At 40.8% G+C, this 22,029-nt stretch overlaps 1 pseudogene; it reads right to left on the reverse strand.

Moving 5' to 3' along the window:
• Positions 1 to 4,626: 4,626 nt before the first annotated feature.
• On the reverse strand, positions 4,627 to 21,434 carry LOC139530343 (ELMO domain-containing protein 1-like; annotated as a pseudogene).
• Positions 21,435 to 22,029: the final 595 nt, after the last annotated feature.

Here is a 22,029-nt window from a genome sequence, read left to right on the forward strand (position 1 = left end):
GCTGGCCATGGCAGAACACTGACATTCCTGTCTTGCAGGTAATCACCCACAGAACGAGCAGTATGGCTGGTAGAATTGTCATGCTGGAGGGTCATGTCAGGATGAGCCTGCAGGAAGGGTACCACATGAGGGAGGAGGATGTCTTCCCTGTAACGCACAGCGTTGAGATTGCCTGCAATGACAACAAGCTCAGTCCGATGATGCTGTGACACACCGACCCAGACCGTGACGGACCCTCCACCTCCAAATCGATCCCACTCCAGAGTACAGGCCTCGGTGTAGCGCTCATTCCTGCTACGATAAACGCAAATCCAACCATCACCCCTGGTGAGACAAAACCGCGACTCGTCAGTGAAGAGGACTTTTTGCCTGTCCTGTCTGGTCCAGCAACGGTGGGTTTGTGCCCATAGGCGACATTGTTGACGGTGATGTCTGGTGAGGACCTGCCTTACAACAGGCCTACAAGCCCTCAGTCCAGCCTCTCTCAGCCTATTGCAGACAGTCTGACCACTGATGGAGGGATCGTGCGTTTCTGGTGTAACTCAGGCAGTTGTTGTTGCCATCCTGTACCTGTCCCGCAGGTGTGATGTTCGGATGTATCGATCCTGTGCAGGTGTTGTTCACACGTGGTCTGCCACTGCGAGGACGATCAGCTGTCCATCCTGTCTCCCTGTAGTGCTGGCTTAGGCGTCTCACAGTACGGACATTGCAATTTATTGCCCTGGCCACATCTGCAGTCCTCATGCCTCCTTGCAGCATGCCGAAGGCACATTCACGCAGATGAGCAGGGACCCTGGACAGCTATCTTTTGGTGTTTTTCAGAGTCAGTAGAAAGGCCTCTTTAGTGTCCTAAGTTTTCATAACTGTGACCTTAATTGCTTACCGTCTGTAAGCTGTTAGTGTCTTAACGACCGTTCCACAGGTGCATGTTCATTAATTGTTTATGGTTCATTGAACAAGCATGGGAAACAGTGTTTAAACCATTTACAATGAAGATCTGTGAAGTTATTTACGAATTATCTTTGAAAGACAGGGTCCAGAATATTATTTTTTTTAAATATTTTTTCGCTGAGTTTATCTTTACCTATCACTTTATCTATGGTGGTCATTAGCTAAGAAATGTGAGTGCTGTTGTTTATGTATTCAGTGGTTGCTCCAAACATTGGCCTCAGCAAATTAGTCATTATTTCCAGTTGTTCACAAAAAGCCCCTGGCATCTGCCTCATCATCCCCTGAAGCAGGTTATCCAGTCCATTGGGAAGCTGAAGCTCGCTGGTGCCTTTATTCTTCCAGGGCTTATTATCTTTGACATGAACTCGGTTTCCACATTCTTCTGCAAGGCTCTTCAACGTTTTAATCATGTCATCTTTATTTTTAACTTTTGTTGCTACTGCCACTTCTCTCGTCCCCACTACCATAATTTAAAAAGTTGTCTATCGTCATGTCCTCCGCCAGGTTATATCCGTGTGTGAAAAGGACAACTGTATGCTTCAGGGCATCCTCTCCAAACCACTTCTGTATTGTCATCACAGTTTGTCTGGCCTCCTCTGTGTATCTCCCCACTTCAACACAAGGACAAAGGCATGAGGTCCAGGGGCACACTGTCAGACATGACACCAGTTCACATCTGAGATCTTCTTCAGGTCTATTGGTGTCAAAGATTCCTGGGGTGTCGATAACTGTGATACGTTTCCCAGAGACTGTGCCTTCTCTTCTACTACAGTCTTGAGTTTGAGATTTCGAAGAACATTTTTCATGAAAGAATTTATCTCCCAGGATGGTGTTTCCAGCACTGCTCTTCCCAGACCCGGTTTTCCTGAGCAGTACAATCCTCAGTTCATCGGATCCTTGAGGGGAGAGAAAGACCTGACATGAAAGTGTGCTGTGTACTAAACTGAAGGACGTTTAGCAGCCATTTTTAAACAAAATTATTAGAGGGGAATTCTCTCAACCAGCTTCACCTGGAATGCTTTTCCAACAGTCTTGGAGGAGTTCCCACATATGCTGAGCACTTGTTGGCTGCTTTTCCTTCACTCTCCGGTCCGACTTATCCCAAACCATCTCAATTTGGTTGAGGTCGGGGGATTGTGGAGACCAGGTCATCTGATGCAGCACTCCATCACTCTCCTTCTTGGTAAAAAAGCCCTTACACAGCCTGGAGGTGTGTTGAGTCATTGTCCTGTTGAAAAACAAATGATAGTCCCACTGCTGTGGTAGCCATGCTGGTGTGTCCCCCACGGGATGGTTAAGCTAATGTAGACTAATGTGATTAGCATGAAGTTGTAAGTAACATGAACATTTCCCAGGACATAGACATATCTGATATGGGCAAAAAGCTTAAATTCTTGTTAATCTAACTGTACTGTCCAATTTACAGTAGCTATTACAGTGAAAGAATACCATGCTGTTGTTTGAGGAGAGTGCACAATTATGAACTTGAAAATGTATTAATAAACCAATTAGGCACATTTGGGCGGTCTTGATATAATGTGTTGAACAGAAATGCAATGGTTCATTGTATCAGTCTAAAACCTTGCTGCTGCCATCTAGTGGCCAAAATATAAATTGCACCTGGGCTGGAATAATACATTATGGCCTTTCTCTTGCATTTCAAAGATGATGGTATGTTTTTTTCTTTGTATTATCTTTTACCAGATATGTGTTATATTCTCTTACATTAATTTCACATTTCCACAAACTTCGAAGTGTTTCCTTTCAAACGGTATCAAGAATATGCATATCCTTGCTTCAGGTCCTGAGCTACAGGCAGTTAGATTTGGGTATGTCATTTTAGGCAAAAAAAAAATTAAAAGGGGCGGATCCTTAAATCACAGACAGTGTCACCAGCAAAGCACCCCCACGCTATAACACCACCTCCTTCATGCTTTACTGTGGGAAATACATATGCGGAGATCATCCGTTCACCCACACGCGTCTCACAAAGACACAGTGGTTGGAACCAAGAATCTCCAATTTGGACTCCAGACCAAAGGACAAATTTCCACCAGTCCAATATCCATTGCTCATGTTTGTTGGGGAAAGCAAGTCTCTTCTTATTATTGGTGTCCTATAGTAGTGGTTTCTTTGCAGCAATTCGATCATGAAGGTCTGATTCACACAGTCTCCTCTGAACAGTTGATGTTGAGATGTGTTTGTTTCTTGAACTGTGTGAAGCATTTACTTGAGCTGCAATTTCTGGGGCTGGTAAATATAATGAACTTGTTCTCTGCAGCAGAGGTAACTCTGGGTCTTCCATTCCTGTGGCGGTCCTCATGAGAGCCAATTTCATCATAGCGCTTGATGGTTTTTGCGACTGCACTTGAAGAAACTTTCAAAGTTCTTGAAATGTTCCGTATTGACTGACCTTCATGTCTTAAAGTAATGATGGACTGTCGTTTCTCTTTGGTTATTTGAGCTGTTCTTGCCATAATATGAACTTGGTCTTTTACCAAATAGGGCTATCTTCTGTATACCCCCCTCGACCTTGTTAAAACACAACTGATTGGCTGAAACGCATTAGGAAGGAAATAGATTTCACAAATTAACTTTTAAGAAGGCACACCTGTTAATTTAAATGCATGCCAGGTGACTACATCATGAAGCTGGTTGAGAGAATGTCAAGAGTGTGCAAAGCTGTCATCAAGGCAAGGGTGGCTATTTGAAGAATTATAAATATAAAATATATTTTGAATTGTTTAACACTTTTGTTACTACATGATTCCATATGTGTTATTTCATAGTTTTGATGTCTTCACTATTATTCTACAATGTACCGGTAGTGTACATATGCATTTTTTCGGTTAATTGTAAAACATTTATTATACCTTTTTTGGAAGTAGGTCTACATACTGGCCGTAACGGGAGTAAATGAAGATCGTTGCTCAGCGAAACTCCATATTTGGTGAGTAACGAAGGTATTTTGACATTATAATGCTCGCAGGTAGCCTCGTTGTTAGAGGGTTGGGCCAGTAACCTAAAAGGTTGCTAGATCAAATCTCCGAGCTGACAAGGTAACCATCTGTCGTTCTGACCCTAAACGAGGCAGTTAACCCACTGTCTAGGCCGTCATTGTAAATAAGAATTTGTTCTTAACTGACTTGCCTAGTTAAATAAAGGTTAAATAAAAAATAAAAACATTGTGAGTTTGAAACGGAGCTTCCTTGGCGTTAGAGAAGAGACACGTCATACTCATCGTCAACATTTTTTAACGAATAATAATACAAATAAGACTACAAAAAAATCGAATAACATTTTGAAAAAATACTAAATGAAAACTATAATTAAATTCAAAATAAACACTTGTGCAGTACAATTAATAACTGTGGCAATCCTTTGTTCGTTTAAACTAGTTTTGTTTTTTAAACGTCACTAGACTACTTACTAGGCCAATCAGGAGCTGTTGCTAGGCGGCGAAATCCCTTGTTGCAAGTCCTGTAGACAATTATAAATAATTTCACAAATGTGCTTTTATAAAAAGAAAGGGAAGTACAAAAGGAGATGATCTGACCATTGTTATACTCAGGTAACATGGTCAATAATTAATAACCAGCAATATCCCTAAACACAAACACCACATGAATACTATTATGATACTATATGGACACAGAAGAAATACAAATACATTGATCCTTTAATGATATTTAGCTTTTATTGTGATCTCAAAAAGCACCTGTTGCACAGCACAAAGAATTGAAGCATAAAGAAGTTCCTAATTGTCTACAATGCATCTTCTAGTGATCTAGGCTTAAACAGAAGCAGCACAAGATGCCGGAGGAGCAGTGACATTATGGATTTGATCATGTATATTGGTCTCAAGATGATCTCTTTAGTAGCATTTCTTCAAGCAGTATGTACAACAGCTTATATCTAACTTCATGTACATCTTTATTGAGCATTAATCCCAAATAACACAAATACATTACTGTTGCACTAAAGTGTATTTCAGCGATATGTATTTACAATAGCGCACTGTTGACGACAGCAAAGTGAAAGAAAGAGCAAAGGTGCGAGGACTAAAACCACATGTTGACATTCACTGAAGTAAACTGCTGCAAAACTTTGGAAAGCATTGACATTCATTTAAAAGGTTACAAACCTGTTCATGAAATACTATTTCAAAGAAAGGAACTGTGCAAGCATGGCATTTACACCAGACAAGTCTTTTTAAAAGAAGGCCTATGATAATTACATGTGTGATGTTCACTGAAATCCCTGACAAGCTTTCATGAATGTGTAATATGTCCCTTTTTAAATAACCATTAGACATCAGTGGTCTTTACCTGGTTCACCAGAAGTACAAAACATGCACACCTGGAATATTATTTCAGTCACTGCAATATGAATTAGTCACAGTGAAAAATATACAACACAGCAAAATGTGAATTCAGTATAGAGGCATCGGTGTAAGTTCATATGTATAAGTAGGTTTTTCTTGTCAGTCACTCGACACAGCTCACAGTTCGCTCTATGGGAATTAACGGTCCCTCTTCACTGAAAGCGTTACAATATGAGCGGTGTCTTCCTTCCAACAACCTTGGTTACATTAAGTAACCTCATAGTTTTCTTTGACTATGCCATACAGTGAATAAAACAACACGCAGGCAGCACTGGTTCAAAACAAACATTATATTAGCGTATCTTTTTTTCAATAAATAATAATAAAAGATTCAATCAAAACAACCAAATCAAGTAATCGTCGACATAGTTGAATAAAGATTTACAAATCAAACAATCGTGGACATAGCTGAATAACATTCATGAAAGAAATGACAATGTTTTCAAATAAGGAAACTGCTATAAGGAAACTGCTCTTGTGAAGAATTCTTATCATGCGCTTGACCTAAAATATACATTACCGTTCAAAAGTTTGGGGTCACTTAGAAATGTCCTTGTTTTGAAAGAAATGCACATAACCAGCGTAGAAAGAGGAGTGGGAGGCCCCGGTGCACAACTGAGCAAGAGGACAAGTACATTAGAGTGTCTAGTTTGAGATCTACTCTGCTTAGAGCCAGTTTGTGCTGTTCTGTGAAGGAGTAGTACACAGTGTTGTACGAGATTTTCAGTTTCTTGGCAATTTCTCACATGCAATAGCCTTCATTTCTCAGAACAAGAATAGATTGACGAGTTTCAGAAGAAAGGTCTTTGTTCCTGGCCATTTTGAGCCTGTAATCGAACCCACAAATGCTAATGCTCCAGATACTAAACTAGTCTAAAGAAGGCCAGTTTTATTGCTTCTTTAATTAGCACAATCGTTTTCAGATGTGCTAACATAATTGCAAAAGGGTTTTCTAATGATCAATTAACCTTTTAAAATGATAAATTTGGATTAGCTAACACAACGTGCCATTGGAACACAGGAGTGATGGTTGCTGATAATGTAGATATTCCATAACAAATCAGCCGTTTCCAGCTACAGTAGTCATTTACAACATTACCAATGTCTACACTATATTTCTGATCAATTTGATGTTATTTTAATGGACAGAAAATGTGCTTTTCTTTCAAAAACAATGACATTAAGTGACCCCAAACTTTTGAACAGTAGTGTATATAAATACAATCTATAACAACTGATAAATATTGGACAAATGATTTAGAAAGAAACTGCCTTGCATCGCATGATTGGCTGAGATGATGGCTTCGAGTGATTTAATTGGATTAATTAATGTCTGCTATATCTCTTGATTGGTTTTGACTGACCATTAAAAACTAGTCCTATATAGCACATAGGCCTACCCTTTTTTCCAGGTTATGTATCATAAAGCAATCAATGTTTATTAGTCTACTTTTATTCCCTCATATCCTCCTCATCAACCGATCAATAATTGTTTGTCCACATATGGTAACACAAAGCCTTGCTGCTTCACCACTTCTGTATGAATACGGTAGGCAATATAAGATTGGACAGTATCTCTGACTTCCTTATACAGTACATTACAGTTCAGTGCAGTACAGTACAGAGCCATATACAGATGTAGGATCTTCATTTGAGCCAGTTTGCTACAGCAGGAAAATAATCCTGTAGCAACAGGAAATGTGAATTATTATGTGGATTATAATTAATGGACATTTTTGTAGGGTTTGATGCAAGTCTGAAAATCAAGTCAAAAGTGGAAATTACAAACTACACGTTTACATTTCCTGATTTGCAGGAGAATTCTCAGCAACAAATTAGTGATCAAATTAAGATCCTACATATATATATATATATATATATATATATATATATAGAATAAATACATGGCTCAGGTACAGTATATCGTCGCAATTAGGAAGCTTATGAGGCATTTTCAGTTTGTGACTTCTGACAGTGATACTGTTATTGCCCCCTGTAATAGTAGAGAAGAAGCCATGACTCCTGAAATGTCCTCAAATCTTTTTGGTCTCACGGCCGAACATTCATTACAACATGTATTCAAGGCTGGAGAAAACAAAGCACTTGTTTTATGATGATTCAATTAAAGGGATAGTTCACCCAAATTACATATTTGTTTCCTATATCATTTTGTAATTTGGGTAAACTATCTCTTTAAAAATGTATAATAATAATACATAACCGGCAACGAATGACTTTCGTACAATCACAAATCGTTAATGCAAGGAATAACAACGAGTCAGTGAATTACTATGTGGTGCAGCCTCATCATGCACCCCTACAATAAACAAGATCTCATAGTCTCTCTTTAGAATTTGACTTAGTATGGATGAACATCTATTTTTGACTCATTAATTCCGCGTGGTTACAGGGTTAATTCCGTGTGGTTACAGGGTTGAAACAGAAACAAGTCAGTTAAGTTTAGGTATTCATTCCGAGTGGTTAAGGTTAGGGCTATGGTTTGTGGAAGGATTAAAACAAAATAATTAAAAACAACACACTGTTTCCATCTATCATCAAGTATTTGTTTGTGAGAGCCGAGGAATGCGTTCTCAGGATCTTTTCAAACATCCAAAATCAGCATCTATTTCTAGTGATTAGACTGCTACAATCACCATGGTCGTCAGTGTGGTGCTGATTGTTCTGAAGTCGCTGTGGGACTTATAGGCAGGGTGTGGAGGAGTGGGTGTGTGTGAGCGTGTGTGTGTGTGTGAGAGAGAATGTGTGTGAGCGCTGGCTGGGTGAGCAGTTGGCAGTGACATGATGTAACTGGGAGGGTGGAGGAATGGTTGAGGAGGTTACAGGTCAGGGGTTAGAGGTTGATGGTTAGTCAATGGGAGTGTGTTTAGAGGTTGACCAGGTGGAGGTCAGAGGCGGCGAAGTGGGGGCACAGTGCCATGTCGGGGTTCTTGAGCTGTCGCAGCACCCGTCGGTGGAACTTGGAGCGCACACGGTTGAACTCCATGATGTCACAGGGGTCGTCCTCGATCCAGAACCGATGGAACTCCTGCATTAGGTAACCTGGGAGAGGAGGGGGAGGACCGTTATCCAGGACCGAATCACAGTAGCCTGGTCCTGGATCTGATTGTGTTGTCTTGCCAATTCATATGCTCATAGTTAGCTATACAACACAACCAGATCTGGGGCAAGGCGTCAAGGACCACAGAGAAGGACCAGAATAAAACCGGTAAGGTAGTAGGTAAGGGTGGGACGATGGTATCATATTTTAGGGAAAGATACGACAAAAAATATGATAACATGATATTGGGATAAAACGATATTGCAGGGGAAAATACTAGGGATTCTCACAATATTTTATGTTTAACAAGTTGAAGGCATGCAGATCGATAGTAGTGTGAAGAAAGGGACGATGTCATGACTGATACTGTATAAGTGTGCCGTTCTGATATCAAGTTATATCGATATACAGTATCAATATATCCGTCACATATGCTAGCAGATTTAACACTCAAAAGACTGCATCTGAAATGGCACCCTGTTGGGCTCTGGTCAAAAGTAGTACACTATATAGGGAATACGTTGCCATTTTGTAGTACACTACATAGGGAATAGGTTGCCATTATGGGCACAATGGTTTCCACTCACAGAAGGTCTGCTGGAAGTGGCTGAGGCTGGGCATCTCCGGGGCTACGTTGTACAGGTGGGTCTTCAGGGCTCCGCACACCAGCAGAGAGTAGGCCAGGTCTGTGATGTTGATGCCCACGATGGCAAAGGAGTATCTAGAACAAACAGTTATAAACATATAGATTTACAGGTAACTGCCAAAATAAAGGAAACACCAACATAAAGTGTCTTTATAGGGCGTTGGGCCACCATGAGCCAGAACAGCTTCAATGCACCTTGGCATAGATTCTACAAGTGTCTGGAACTCTATTGGAGGGATGCGACAGCATTCTTCCACGAGAAAGATGGTGGTGGAAAACACTGTTTTGTTGATGGTGGTAGAAAACGCTGTCTCGGGCGCCGCTCGAGAATCTCCCATAAGTGTTCCATTGGGTTGAGATCTGGTGACTGAGACGGCCATGGCATATGGCTTACATCGTTTTCATGCTCATCAAACCATTCAGTGACCACTCGTGCCCTGTGGATGGGGGCATTGTCATCCTATGGAGGCATAGCCATGTCAGCAAAAATAATGGCCTGCCCAGCATTTTTATACATGACCCTAAGCATGATGGGATGTCAATTGCTTAATTAACTCAGGAACGACACTTGTGTGGAAGAACCTGCTTTCAATATACTTTGAATTCCTCGTTTACTCAAGTGGTTTCCATTATTTTGACAGTTACCTGTACAGTATATCACCTTTTATCTGAAGCTGGAACATAGTCAATCTTTTTAGCTGTACTTCCCTCTGCACTTGCTTGTTTCACACGACTTGAGGAGGCAGTAGGCATTAGCGCATATGGACTAAATGGAACTGTTTACAGTCTTACCCTTGTAATGTGGAGTCGGCTTAAGGACCTCACAGGATATTATTGGGTGAAAATAACGAATGGTCTTGTTCAGATTTAAAATCCACATCATGGACTATTGTAGTGCAAGTAGACCATGTACATTTCTGTCTGTGTACTTCACACACACTGAAGCCATGGTGCTTATCAAAGTTAAGTCAGGTTGAAGGCAGATGACTCACCCAGCAGCAAAGACAGTGGCCTTTTTCAAACCCACTGACACTGCTGGCAAGACGGCGCAAACAGAACTGGACCCAGGCTACAGTACTTCTGCGGTACATCAGCTAATGAAACAAGACGAGTTGTGCAAAGACCGTGCCACGATCTGGTTTCATATGACAACATCCTTTACTATCTAGAGTCTTTAACTCATTGGAATGAATGAATGGAATGCATAACAATAACACGTGTGTACAAATAGAAATAACAATTCAAAAACGTTGCAGATGAATTGGTCAGTATGGAAGTGAAATGGTGAAGTAGTACTTTGCCTCTTTGGGAATGCTACTCCGCGGTGAGAGGGATGGAGAGAATGGCAGCGGAGAAAGACTGATAGTGAATGTGCCCAGTGAGAGGTAGATCAAAGCAAATGTGCCAAATAGAAATAAAAACGCTATACATAACTGCAGTCATCCAAGTGCGTACTATAAATTGCAGCTATAGACTGACACAGCCACAGTCTAGCCTAACCAGTTTGGTCTAAAAGAGGTCTGATGGGAAATAGAGTTCAAGACTTCTGATAGGGATTTCCCTTTTTTATTTGATTTGCTCCAATCAGGTTTCAATAGTGGGGCTTTGTTATGTTGAGAGCTTGTGTGACTCCAGTGCATAATCATATACAGTAGGTCGCGTTCCAGGCCAACTAAATTGCAGACGTTGCCATCAATCAGTGGTTAAGTGCCACTTCATCGACTGCACAGGCGGGCTCCCGATTGCTTTATCATATGATGTGGCTAGATAATATGTTAAACACCTATCCAGTGCGTAGTGAAATCTGTGAGGTGTCTGCAATGTAGTCGGCCTGGAACGCGGGATGAGATGGTGAGCTGACAAACAAGCATGATGGGTACAAAATACAAATCCTACAAAATATCTAGCAGTCATTGGTGGGTCCTGGACAGATCATTCTTCATAGTGTGTTGTAAGTGGTTGAGATAAATCAAGCGCCAATCTCTATGCCATAGGTCAGGGGCGGGTCAAGAAGGGGTAAAGGGGGACGGACCCACCTGTGTTTGGGCTGCAGGGAGTCATAAAGCACCTGGAGAGCGGTGGCCTTGTCATGCTCAGCAAAATATCTATGGTAGAGGAAGATAAAACACAAGGGAAACATAAACCAGCATTGTACAGGATTGTCTCTATGTCCCATTACATTATTACTGGTCATAGCCACATGGATTATTAATCAGTCATGTACTACTGTCTGGTCCTTGTCTGCAGAGGATAACATTTGTACAATACAGTGACTCATATTACTCACACACACACACACACACACACACACACACACACACACACACACACACACACACACACACACACACACACACACACACACACACACACACACACACACACACACACACACACACACACACACTCACAGAAGGTTGTGTGTGTAAACCCATTCCCCTGAAGTCGGTCTTGGGGTCATTGCCTTGGAAACCGATCTCAGACCACTGCTTGGAGATCCGCCAGGTGAGTGATGAATCAGGACGCAGTGTCTTCCACAGCTACAAAAGGACAAACACAGACGTTTTAATCAGGGAGAGACTACTTACTGCTATCAGTAAATTAATCCAGATCCCGTAATCATAAAGTGCTAGGATCAAGTCCCCTCTGTCAATATATTCTTATTCATTACGATTTAAAAGGCTAAACTGATCCTAGATCAGCAATCCTACTCTGAGACGCTTTATGAATACGGGACCTGATATTCAGTACCTGGCCGTTTGAAACATAGCAAACTACAACTTTGCATTATGTCAGTGTTTGCACTATGTCAGCAATTCAGTCACCTTACACTCTGAGCAGGGGATCCGATTATATACTGTACCTACCCGAGACTGAGTAACTAACCCCACTCTAACCCCCCAACTATAGAAAGCATAGAAACTCTACCTTTCTAGCTGCTTTATATCAATTCCAGTAAGCACAGATGTCAGCAGCACAGGTCAGTATCTCAACACAGACATTAAATAGTGGTGACAATAGTAGCACTTTATAATGCATTATAATAATGTGTTATAATCTAATCCATTCCGCCTAACCTTCATCAGCATCTCCTCGTGGTCGGGGTTCTCAAAGTCGTATGGCTCCCTGCGTAGCGTCTCCACCTCCGCCACCAGGCCACGGTAGCCCACGATCTGGAACAGGCTGGCTTGGAGGGAGATGCTCAACCTGGGGAAAGATACAGCCATGACAAGGTTAGTCTGGAGGTGACGTACTGCTACGGGGTCATGTTCAACAGACACTAAACAGAAGACAATGGAATAAAATGGGGAGGGACTGTTCTGGTATTTTCTTATACGAAATTCTGAGACGTTAAGCTACGGTGTACCCTAATGAACATGACCCAGTGCTTCTCCTATGGCTTAGCCTGGATGAGCCTTGAGGTCTGTGATATCATGCTCTTTTTGGAGGCTCCTTTGGTAAACACTGTAGGGCCAGGATTCAATCCAAGGTGTGTTATAGCGCAGGGCACTATAACGGTCTCTTCAAGTTAATGTGCGTTAGAGACGAAGTGCAGAGTTTGCCAAAAATGCAATCTCAGAAAATGTCAGGGAAAATGTATTTTAAAAGTGATTGTCGGCTATACCTGTGCTATAACGCGCCTTGGATTAAATCACGGCCTACTGTAGGTGTTTAAATCCTGGTCAGTAGTAATCTGAATAGAGTACAAATCAATTCATGTAGTTTGGACAGGCACGTTTAGAACCTTAAAAGATTGCTTGGTGGAACTCAGTACTTTATTATAGCGGTTAATTCTGCCTGTGCCAATTACGCACAGTGATAAACAGATCCAGTGCTAAACATGATATTACTGTGGGTTAGAGTCAGGGTTGATCTTCTTCAGGGTCAGGATGTTATCAATGGTTTTCTCCACACGGTCTGGGTGAGCACTGAGGGCAGACTGGCACAGCTGGAGAGGACGGAGAGGAGGAGGAGGAAGAGGATAAGGAGGTGAGCACATTGCATCATCACAGTTCTGTATAAATCTGTAAGTACATTTTTTTTTATTTTACCCCTCAAATGTATGCCACTCACCTCATTCTTTGAGTACCTGAGAGAGGACTCTGAATGGGAAAAACAAGAAGAGAATTTCCAATTGGTAGGTTCAAAAGGAAATGCTCACAATCCTTTTTCAAATTCACAGTTCCACCCAACACTTTTTACCATTATCATAGCCTACATATGTCTCACACTAAATCAAAATCGATAACAGATTAAATTACATATTAAACGCATTAAACATTTAATTTCAGGCAATAAATTGGACCTACATAAAACAATTCCTCTCAGGCAATAAGTAGGCATACCAATCTTAAGGGTCCTGCGGGCCCCTGGCTTGATGTTGTAGCAAATCCGCTGCAGTTCACACCACCCCGTGACCTTCCTGATCACAAACTTTAGGCCTCGCCACAGACATTTACAGTACAGGAACACAAAGAACTGTGTCACCACCCTACAGCAGGGAGAGAGAGAGGGAAGGGGGGAGGGGGGGAGAAGAAGAGTGCAAGTTTTTGTTGCACCTTTATTGGCACAATTCACCCACAAAGTGTTCCACTCACATCCCATACCCCAGCAAATTCACATTTCCCACCAGCTTAAAGTAAGGGTACTTTTCAAAATGTCTGAATCCCATAGTCTTTCACAGCTCTTCAGTTGTGTTGTTGTTCAATGTTCAATTGATCAGTCCAATAGCTGCCCTGGCAAAACCAGACTACCTCCACTCTCTACCTCAGGGTGTGTGTGTGTGTGTGTGTGTGTGTGTGTGTGTGTGTGTGTGTGTGTGTGTGTGTGTGTGTGTGTGTGTGTGTGTGTGTGTGTGTGTGTGTGTGTGTGTGTGTGTGTGTGTGTGTGTGTGTGTGTGTGTGTGTGTGTGGTCTTTTTGTCTGTCCGTCTGAGTGAGCGTGTGTCCTAATGTAGGCTAGAACTACAGGACCACTTTCACTCCTTTTCCATGGAGATGACAGTGTGAGTGTATGTCCTTTTCAAGTGTGTGTGCGTGTGTGTTCTACTGTATATATTTAGCTTTCTACACATTCTCTATATACACTATCTATCTCACCTGCTTTTATCATCTAAGAAATATATAAGTGAAGTCTTTTATTTCAGTCACGATCTGGAGAAAGTTATACATGCTTCCATTTCCTCATGCCTAGATTACTGTAACTCTTTGTACACATCTCAGTCAGAAATCCCTCCATTGTCTACAGTTAGTTCAAAATGCTGCAGCTTTTAGAACATTTAATCATATCACACCTAATAGCTTCTCTACATTATTGACAATTCCAAAGTCTAGGTTGAAAATGAAAGGGCCCCAAGACTTTGCAGTGGTCTGCCAGAGGAGATCAGGCTTGCAGATTCAGTGCCTCTTTTTAAATCCCTGCTGAAGAAACACTTTTATGAAGATGCTTTTATTGTATGATTTCAATGTATGATTTTAATTAGCTATCTTTTTTCATTCTCCTTCCTCCTGTCTTTGTTTCTTTGTTTGTACTTTTGTTTGATTATTTTATGACGCGAAGGACTTTGTTACCTATATTGAAAAGCTCTATACAAATAAAGTTGTTATTATTATCTATCTATCTACTTAGGTGAACCTGGTTGGAGGTGATAAGATGGAGTGAGAGCTGTGGTTCATGGCCCATATCGAACAGAGTACCTGACAAGGCAAGTGCCAACACAGTCACAAAGTGAACACCACTACCGCTTTAAAATGTGTTTACTGGGCGTATTGATCACAGACCACACATCCTGGGGAACTATTTTCTCTCCTCACTGCCTGACAATGGAACTGGCATGCTAAGCAGCCTTACGCAGGGCGCACTCAATCATACGTTAGCCAACTCCATTAGCCCGTGGAGGACCCGTGAGCATCACCAAGCACTGCCAAGGGACACGTGAGAAGGCGGAGAGCGCTTGTACATTCACACAGTAATTAAGAGGCTGGTAGGCCTAGCCTACACACAATCGTTCAAGTTCCAGTTTTATATGTCACATGCATAATTACAGTGAAATGCTTAACAAACACTACCCAACAGTGCAATATTCAATATGAAAATAGTATAACTAATAATCTTTAAAAAATGTATTTGAGGTAGATATGTACACTACCGTTCAAAAGTTTGGGGTCACTTAGAAATGTCCTTGTTTTAAAATAAAATAAAATGTTCTGTCCATTAAAATAACATCAAATTGATCAGAAATACAGTGTAGACATTGTTAATGTTGTAAATGACTATTGTAGATCGAAACGGCTGATTTTTAATGGAATATCTGCATAAGCGTACAGAGGCCCATTATCAGCAACCATCACTCCTGTGTTCCAATGACACATTGTGTTAGCTAATCCAAGTTTATCATTTTAAAAGGCTAATTGATCATTAGAAAACCCTTTTGCAATTATGTTAGCACAGCTGAAAACTGTTGTTCTGATTAAAAAAGCAATAAAAATGGCCTCCTTTAGACTAGTTGAGTATCTGGAGCATCAGCATTTGTGGGTTCGATTACAGGCTCAAAATGAACAGAAACAAAGTACTTTCTTCTGAAACTCGTCAGTCTATTCTTGTTCTGAGAAACGAAGGCTATTGCATGCTTGAAATTGCCAAGAAACTGAAGATAACGTACAACGCTGTATAATACTCCCTTCACAGAACAGACCAAACTGGCTCCAACCAGAATAGAAAGGGGAGTGGGAGGCCCCGGTGCACAACTGAGCAAGAGGACAAGTACATTAGAGTCTCTACTTTGAGAAACAGACGCCTCACAAGTCCTCAACTGGCAGCTTCATTAAATAGTACCCGCAAAACACCAGTCTCAACGTCAACAGTGAAGAGGCGACTGGCCGGGATGTTGGCCACCTGTACGTCCTGGGTGCAACCAGTCAGGATGCTGTTGATGGTGCAGCTGTAAAAGTTCCTGAGGAGCTGAGGGGCCATACCAAATTCTTCTTCACAACTGTGCTGGTGTGAGAGGATTATGTTAAGTCCTCAGTGATGTTGACACAGATGAACATGAAGCTCTTGACCCTCTCCACTGTGGTCCTGTGGATGGGGGTGTGCACCCGCCCCTGTTTCCTGTAGTCCATGATCAGCTTGCTCTTGCTGACATTGAGGGAGAGGCTGTTGTGCTGCCACCACACTGCCAGGTCTCTCACCTCCTATCTTTAGATGATCCTATTGCCGTTGGTGATCAGGCCTACCACTGTCGTGTTGTCAGCAGTGTTGGGATGGGTTACTTGAAAGGTGTTACTTTACAATATTACATGTGTTGTGAAAAGTAACTCCTTTTATTAATAGTTATATTACTTTGATGAATTTTTTTTTTTAAATCTCACCTTTTGTTTGACTGTCAGAGAGAGCAAGGCGAGCCGCACGCCCTCTACTAACTCAGGTTCGATCACTAGTTTCACCTTTCATCAGTGGCGCTGCTTTCCTGTGCTAGTCTACAAGTGCTGCTCTATATATGGGCTGCTTAATTAGCCATATACAGTGGGGAGAACAAGTATTTGATACACTGCCGGTTTTGCAGTTTTTCCTACTTACAAAGCATGTAGAGGTCTGTAATTTTTTATCATAGGTACACTTCAACTGTGAGAGACGGAATCTCAATACTGTACATTATAATATTTACGCAATATGAGCTCAAATATAAAGTAAGGGATGTGCTTAGAACATTCGATTCTGTGGGACAGACTTTTTTCTGAAACCCTGTTCATATTTGCTCTTTGCGACCAGAGTACGCTCGATGTGACATTGTATTGCCAACAAGTCCTGAGGGTGTTGTTTTACGGTCATCAGACGTCCTTGGACTGAAACATGAGGTAAAAAGTGTTTCCTTTGCTGCTGTCATTCAAATGTTTTCAGAGACATGAAAAAAACAGGTTACAAAGTAGAGCTTCATAGCTACATTTTGGTGTATGGTTCGTCAGGGATTGGTCTAAATTCACGTGTCCCCACCCGTTTTCATGATGAGATGCTAGTTAGCTGTGTGAGGGGCTGTTTGTTGGCTTGACGCCGTTCGCTGAGGTAAGGGTACTGCTCTGCAGTGGCTGTATTGTGCCAGCTGCGAATTTTGTGAGTGATTTTATTATTTGAATTGTAATCTACCAGAATTCAGTGGCTAAAGCCCTAAAACGTGTCCCATCTATCTTGCTGTGCAGGTGGCTAGCAGGCAGCTGTGCAGTTCATCCTCCCATCACTAGAGTAACTATTCAACACCAAATGTAACATTACAATGTAAACCAACTCAAGTGTAGGTCTACCTTAGAAGTAAGCTATGTTATTAGACTAGTAGCGTAGCCTTCTGTGTTACAGTTCAGACTTATTGAGAAGTTTGTGTCTGTGTTAGGCTGTGTGTGTCTGTGTTGCATTTTAGATTGAATATAGGCCTAATAATGTTTCATGTAATCTCCTCCCCTTTTTTGTGTCTAAAATGTCACATAGCTTTCACATATACACAAATACGCATGCACGCACGCCCACATTCACACACACACACTGCACAGGCAAGACGGTCAGTTTTGTGCTGCAAATGTACCTTTTTAAAAGTTTGTTTGATGTGTCTAGCTTAAAAGTTGTATGAGCAGAAGCGTAAAGAAATATCCCAATGGAACATTGTAATTCACTAACTAATTTGCATAATTCATATTTTTTTATATTTATTATTTGGTATTAATTTATAAAATTGTTACAACCTCTCAGTTCTGCATAAAACATCAATATTCAGTATGTTAACAATATGACCACCTTAATTTAAATTAATGGGCTTAACATTCTGTAATAACAATTAGCCATATTAAGTATCTAGTTTGCATAAATAAGTATAAAAAGTAGCATTCTAATTTCATAAATTGCTTCAAATTATTACCAACTCTCAGTTTTGCATAAACATTATGATTTGCTAATAATATGACCACCCTACCTGAAATTATTGGTCATAAATTACTGTAATTATGTATTCCGTGCTGCCTCATTTTCATATTAAGTGCAACATTTGCATAATAATGCCTTTCATAAATGTTACTTTCAATAGAATCATCTACATCAGCCCTGAAAATGTCAAAACAATATGACCACCCTATCTTGGACAAAATGTGTTGAATTTAAGATTCTAGACAGGTGATTTGGTGCCATTATTGACTAGGGATTAACATTGACCAGTCCGCGACCTTTTTCAATCACTTGAAAATAAAATATCTCAACAATGGTAAGTCCTATCCTCATGAAATAAAGTGTTCTGTGCTCCTGTAAAGCTTCTCTATAAAATGGAATACAAAATATTACACCAGAACCGCAGTTTCATTTTGACCCCTAACACCCAATTCAATTGTCATACTTCACTAAAAGTAAAGATACAGTATGTCTATTCTCCTATACCTGGCCAACCTTGTCTCAGGGCAATTTGTAGGATTTGGTATGTAAATTTGTTCCCTCCATTTAGTATGATATATTACGTTAGGTTACATTATTAATGGAATAGCGGTCGTACAATATCACACGAGTTAGAGGATGTGTAGTATCATACTTCTTACCCGGTCATACAATATAATACAAATTGGATGATTTAATTTATCTGAGACCAGGTTGCGTTGTAACAACAAAGGACAATTATGGGGAGAATTTACATTGGTAGTTAGGAGAGCGAACAACGAGAATTTACATAGCAGGTTAGGTGAATTTGGTTAACCCCTTACATTCGTGGAAATGTGCCTATATGTATAGGGCCAAATGTAAATGTTTCTAACAGAAGAACTATAAAAAGCATATGCATGACTATGGTAGCAATTGAAAGAGAACACTTTGGAGATTATGGGGAAATAATTAGACCAAAGGTGAGGACACAACTGTGTCAGGCAGAGTTGCAAAGAAAAGTACATTTCTCAAAAGCCATTTCTCAGACTGGCCAATAAAAAGAAAAGATTAAGATGGGCAAAAGAACACAGACACTGGACAGAGGAACTCTGCCTAGAAGGCCAGCATCCCGGAGTCGCCTCTTCACTGTTGACGTTGAGACTGGTGTTTTGCGGGTAATATTTAATGAAGCTGCCAGTTGAGGACTTGTGAGGCATCTGTTTCTCAAAGTAGACACTATAATGTACTTGTCCTCTTGCTCAGTTGTGCACCGGGGCCTCCCACTCCTCTTTCTATTTTGGTAGAGTAGTACACAGCGTTGTATGAGATCTTCAGTTTCTTGGCAATTTCTCGCATGGAATAGCCTTCATTTCTCAGAACAAGAATAGACTGATGAGTTTCAGAAGAAGGTCTTTGTTCCTGGCCATTTTGAGCCTGTAATCGAACCCACAAATGCTGATGCTCCAGATACTCAACTAGTCTAAAGAAGGCCAGTTTTATTGCTTCTTTAATCAACACAACAGTTCTCAGCTGTGCTAACATAATTGCAAAAGGCTTTTCTAATGATCAATTAGCCTTTTAAAATTATAAACTTGGATTAGCTAACACAACGTGCCATTGGAACACAGGAGTGATGGTTGCTGATAATGGGCCTCTGTACGCCTATGTAGATATTCCATTAAAAAACAGCCGTTTCCAGCTACAGTAGTCATTTACAACATTACCAATGTCTACACTATATTTCTGATCAATTTGATGTTATTTTAATGGACAAAAAATGTGCTTTTCTTTTAAAACAAGGACATTAAGTGACCCCAAACTTTTGAACGGTAGTGTATATACTAGGCGGTGTCAGAGGAAGGCCCAAAAAATTGTCAAAGACTCCAGTCACCCAAGCCATAGACTGTTCTCTCTGCTACCGCACGGCAAGCGATACCGGAACGCCAAGTCTAGAACTGCTGAACAATTAATTAAATGGCCACCAGGACAATTTACATTTATTTTTACACTGCTGCTACTCTCTGTTTATTATCTATTCATGGTCACTTTACAATTTACCTTGACTAACCTGTACCTCCGCACGTTGACTCGGTACCGGTACCGGTACCCCCTGTATATAGCCTCGTTATTGTTATGTAATTTTCTAGTGTTCCTTTTTTTCCTTCTTTTTTTAAACTTTAGTTTCTTTAGTAAATATTTTCTTAACTCAATTTCTTGAACTGCATTTTGGTTAAGGGCTTGTAAGTAAGCATTTCACGGTGAGGTCTACACCTATTGCATTCGGCACATGACAAATACAATTTGATTTGTATGGCTCTGAGGCCAGGCTGACCTGACTGATTTGGCTTAGCTGTCCTTTTAGCACCACTCACACTCACACTGACAAGGGCAGTTTGTCTCATAGAAAGGGCAATCTACATAATGTGGTGTAAATTTAATTGGGTTTGTTAGTCTTTTTAAATGTAAGATGTTTATCAATTGCATATAATCCATAGTATGTATGCAAATATGTACACTTGGAGGACTCCAAGGACCATTTGAGCTATAGCCTAAATTTCACTCCACATGAGTGAAAGCAAACAACATTTTTGGTTTTGCCAATGTGAGTTGACAGGCAAGGCATCATTAAAAGAAGTTCTGATCATCCCTAAAACAAAAAACTTAAAACATCTCTTGCAGAAAGAGCCTGTATTTGCCTACCTCAAAAAATGTTTCATTTTGATGGTTTTGCCTCGTTCGTTCCTCTTCTCTTTAGAATTGACTCATGGCCAGTGACACAATGTATTCCTGTACAAAAAACAAGCTGGAAGAGGAAAAACGTAATTTTACATTGTTGATACGAAACATAGGCCTAAACGGTTTAATATCTGGTGAATGGCTCATCTTATTTTTGTCGGGACAGTTTCCATGGTGCTGCTGTGCTGTCAGATTATATAGGCTATAGATAACTACGTTGCTGTGAGAAATGTAAACCACATTGAATCGATATAGCCTTAACCTACCAGTTCTTCAGGTTAGGCTTCCTGCAATATGCTGGAATTAACATTATTAATCTCATTATAATGCAAATAAATCACACAGTTGTGTTGTTTGGTACAGCCTTATGTCTCGAAGCTAATAATCAGCACCCAATCACATCATGCATAATCCGAGCTCTGGAGTAACACAAATCAATCGCGCTTCCTAAAAAGGAACATGAGCATATTTACAAATGGATCAATAATAAACACTTACAGGCAAGAAAAGGGAACGAGAGGCGCCGGCCAAAGACGCAATAGATTGCCGCAGGTAGCAGCTGCGCTTTTGTGGTGCGGTTGTCGTCTTCACTTGATTACCGGTACCTGTTCTTCCTCTATGATGATCGCATCACTGAGGGGATAAGGAGACTGAGCGATAGAAAAGCATAGCCATGCAGAGTCTCTGCTGTCGCGCGGTGGTGGAGAGGGGGACAGCCCAGTCCTAGCCTCGCGCGCCAGACACAGACCTTCGCGCTGTAACCTGGTCTCGGAGCATTTCGTATTTTTCTGTATCTAAATCGAGACACTTAATTACAATGGTATGATATGTTACGTTTCGTGTATATATTAATTTGTGGATGTCCATCACCCATTTCGTATGATACAGTTGAAGTCGGAAGTTTACATAGACTTAGGTTGGAGTCATTAAAACTCGTTTTACAACCACTCCACAAATTTCTTGTTAATGAACTATAGTTTTGGCAAGTCAGTTAGGACATTTACTTTGTGCATGACACAAGTAATTTTTCCAACAATTGTTTACAGACAGATTATTTAACTTATAACTCACTGCATCACAATTCAAGTGGGTCAGAAGTTTACATACACTAAACTGATTGTGTCTTTAAACAGCTTGGAAAATTCCAGAAAATGATGTCATGGCTTTAGAAGCTTCTGACATCATTTGAGTCAATTGGAGGTGTACCTGTGGATGTATTTCAAGGCCTACCGTCAAACTCAGTGCCTCTTTGCTTGACATCATGGGAAAATCAAAAGAAATCAGCCAAGACCTCAGAAAAAACATTGTAGACCTCCACAAGTCTGGTTCATCCTTGAGAGCAATTTCCAAATGCCTGAAGGTACCACAG

The sequence above is a fragment of the Salvelinus alpinus genome, chromosome 1, assembly GCF_045679555.1.
Source record: "Salvelinus alpinus chromosome 1, SLU_Salpinus.1, whole genome shotgun sequence".
NCBI lineage: Eukaryota > Metazoa > Chordata > Actinopteri > Salmoniformes > Salmonidae > Salvelinus > Salvelinus alpinus.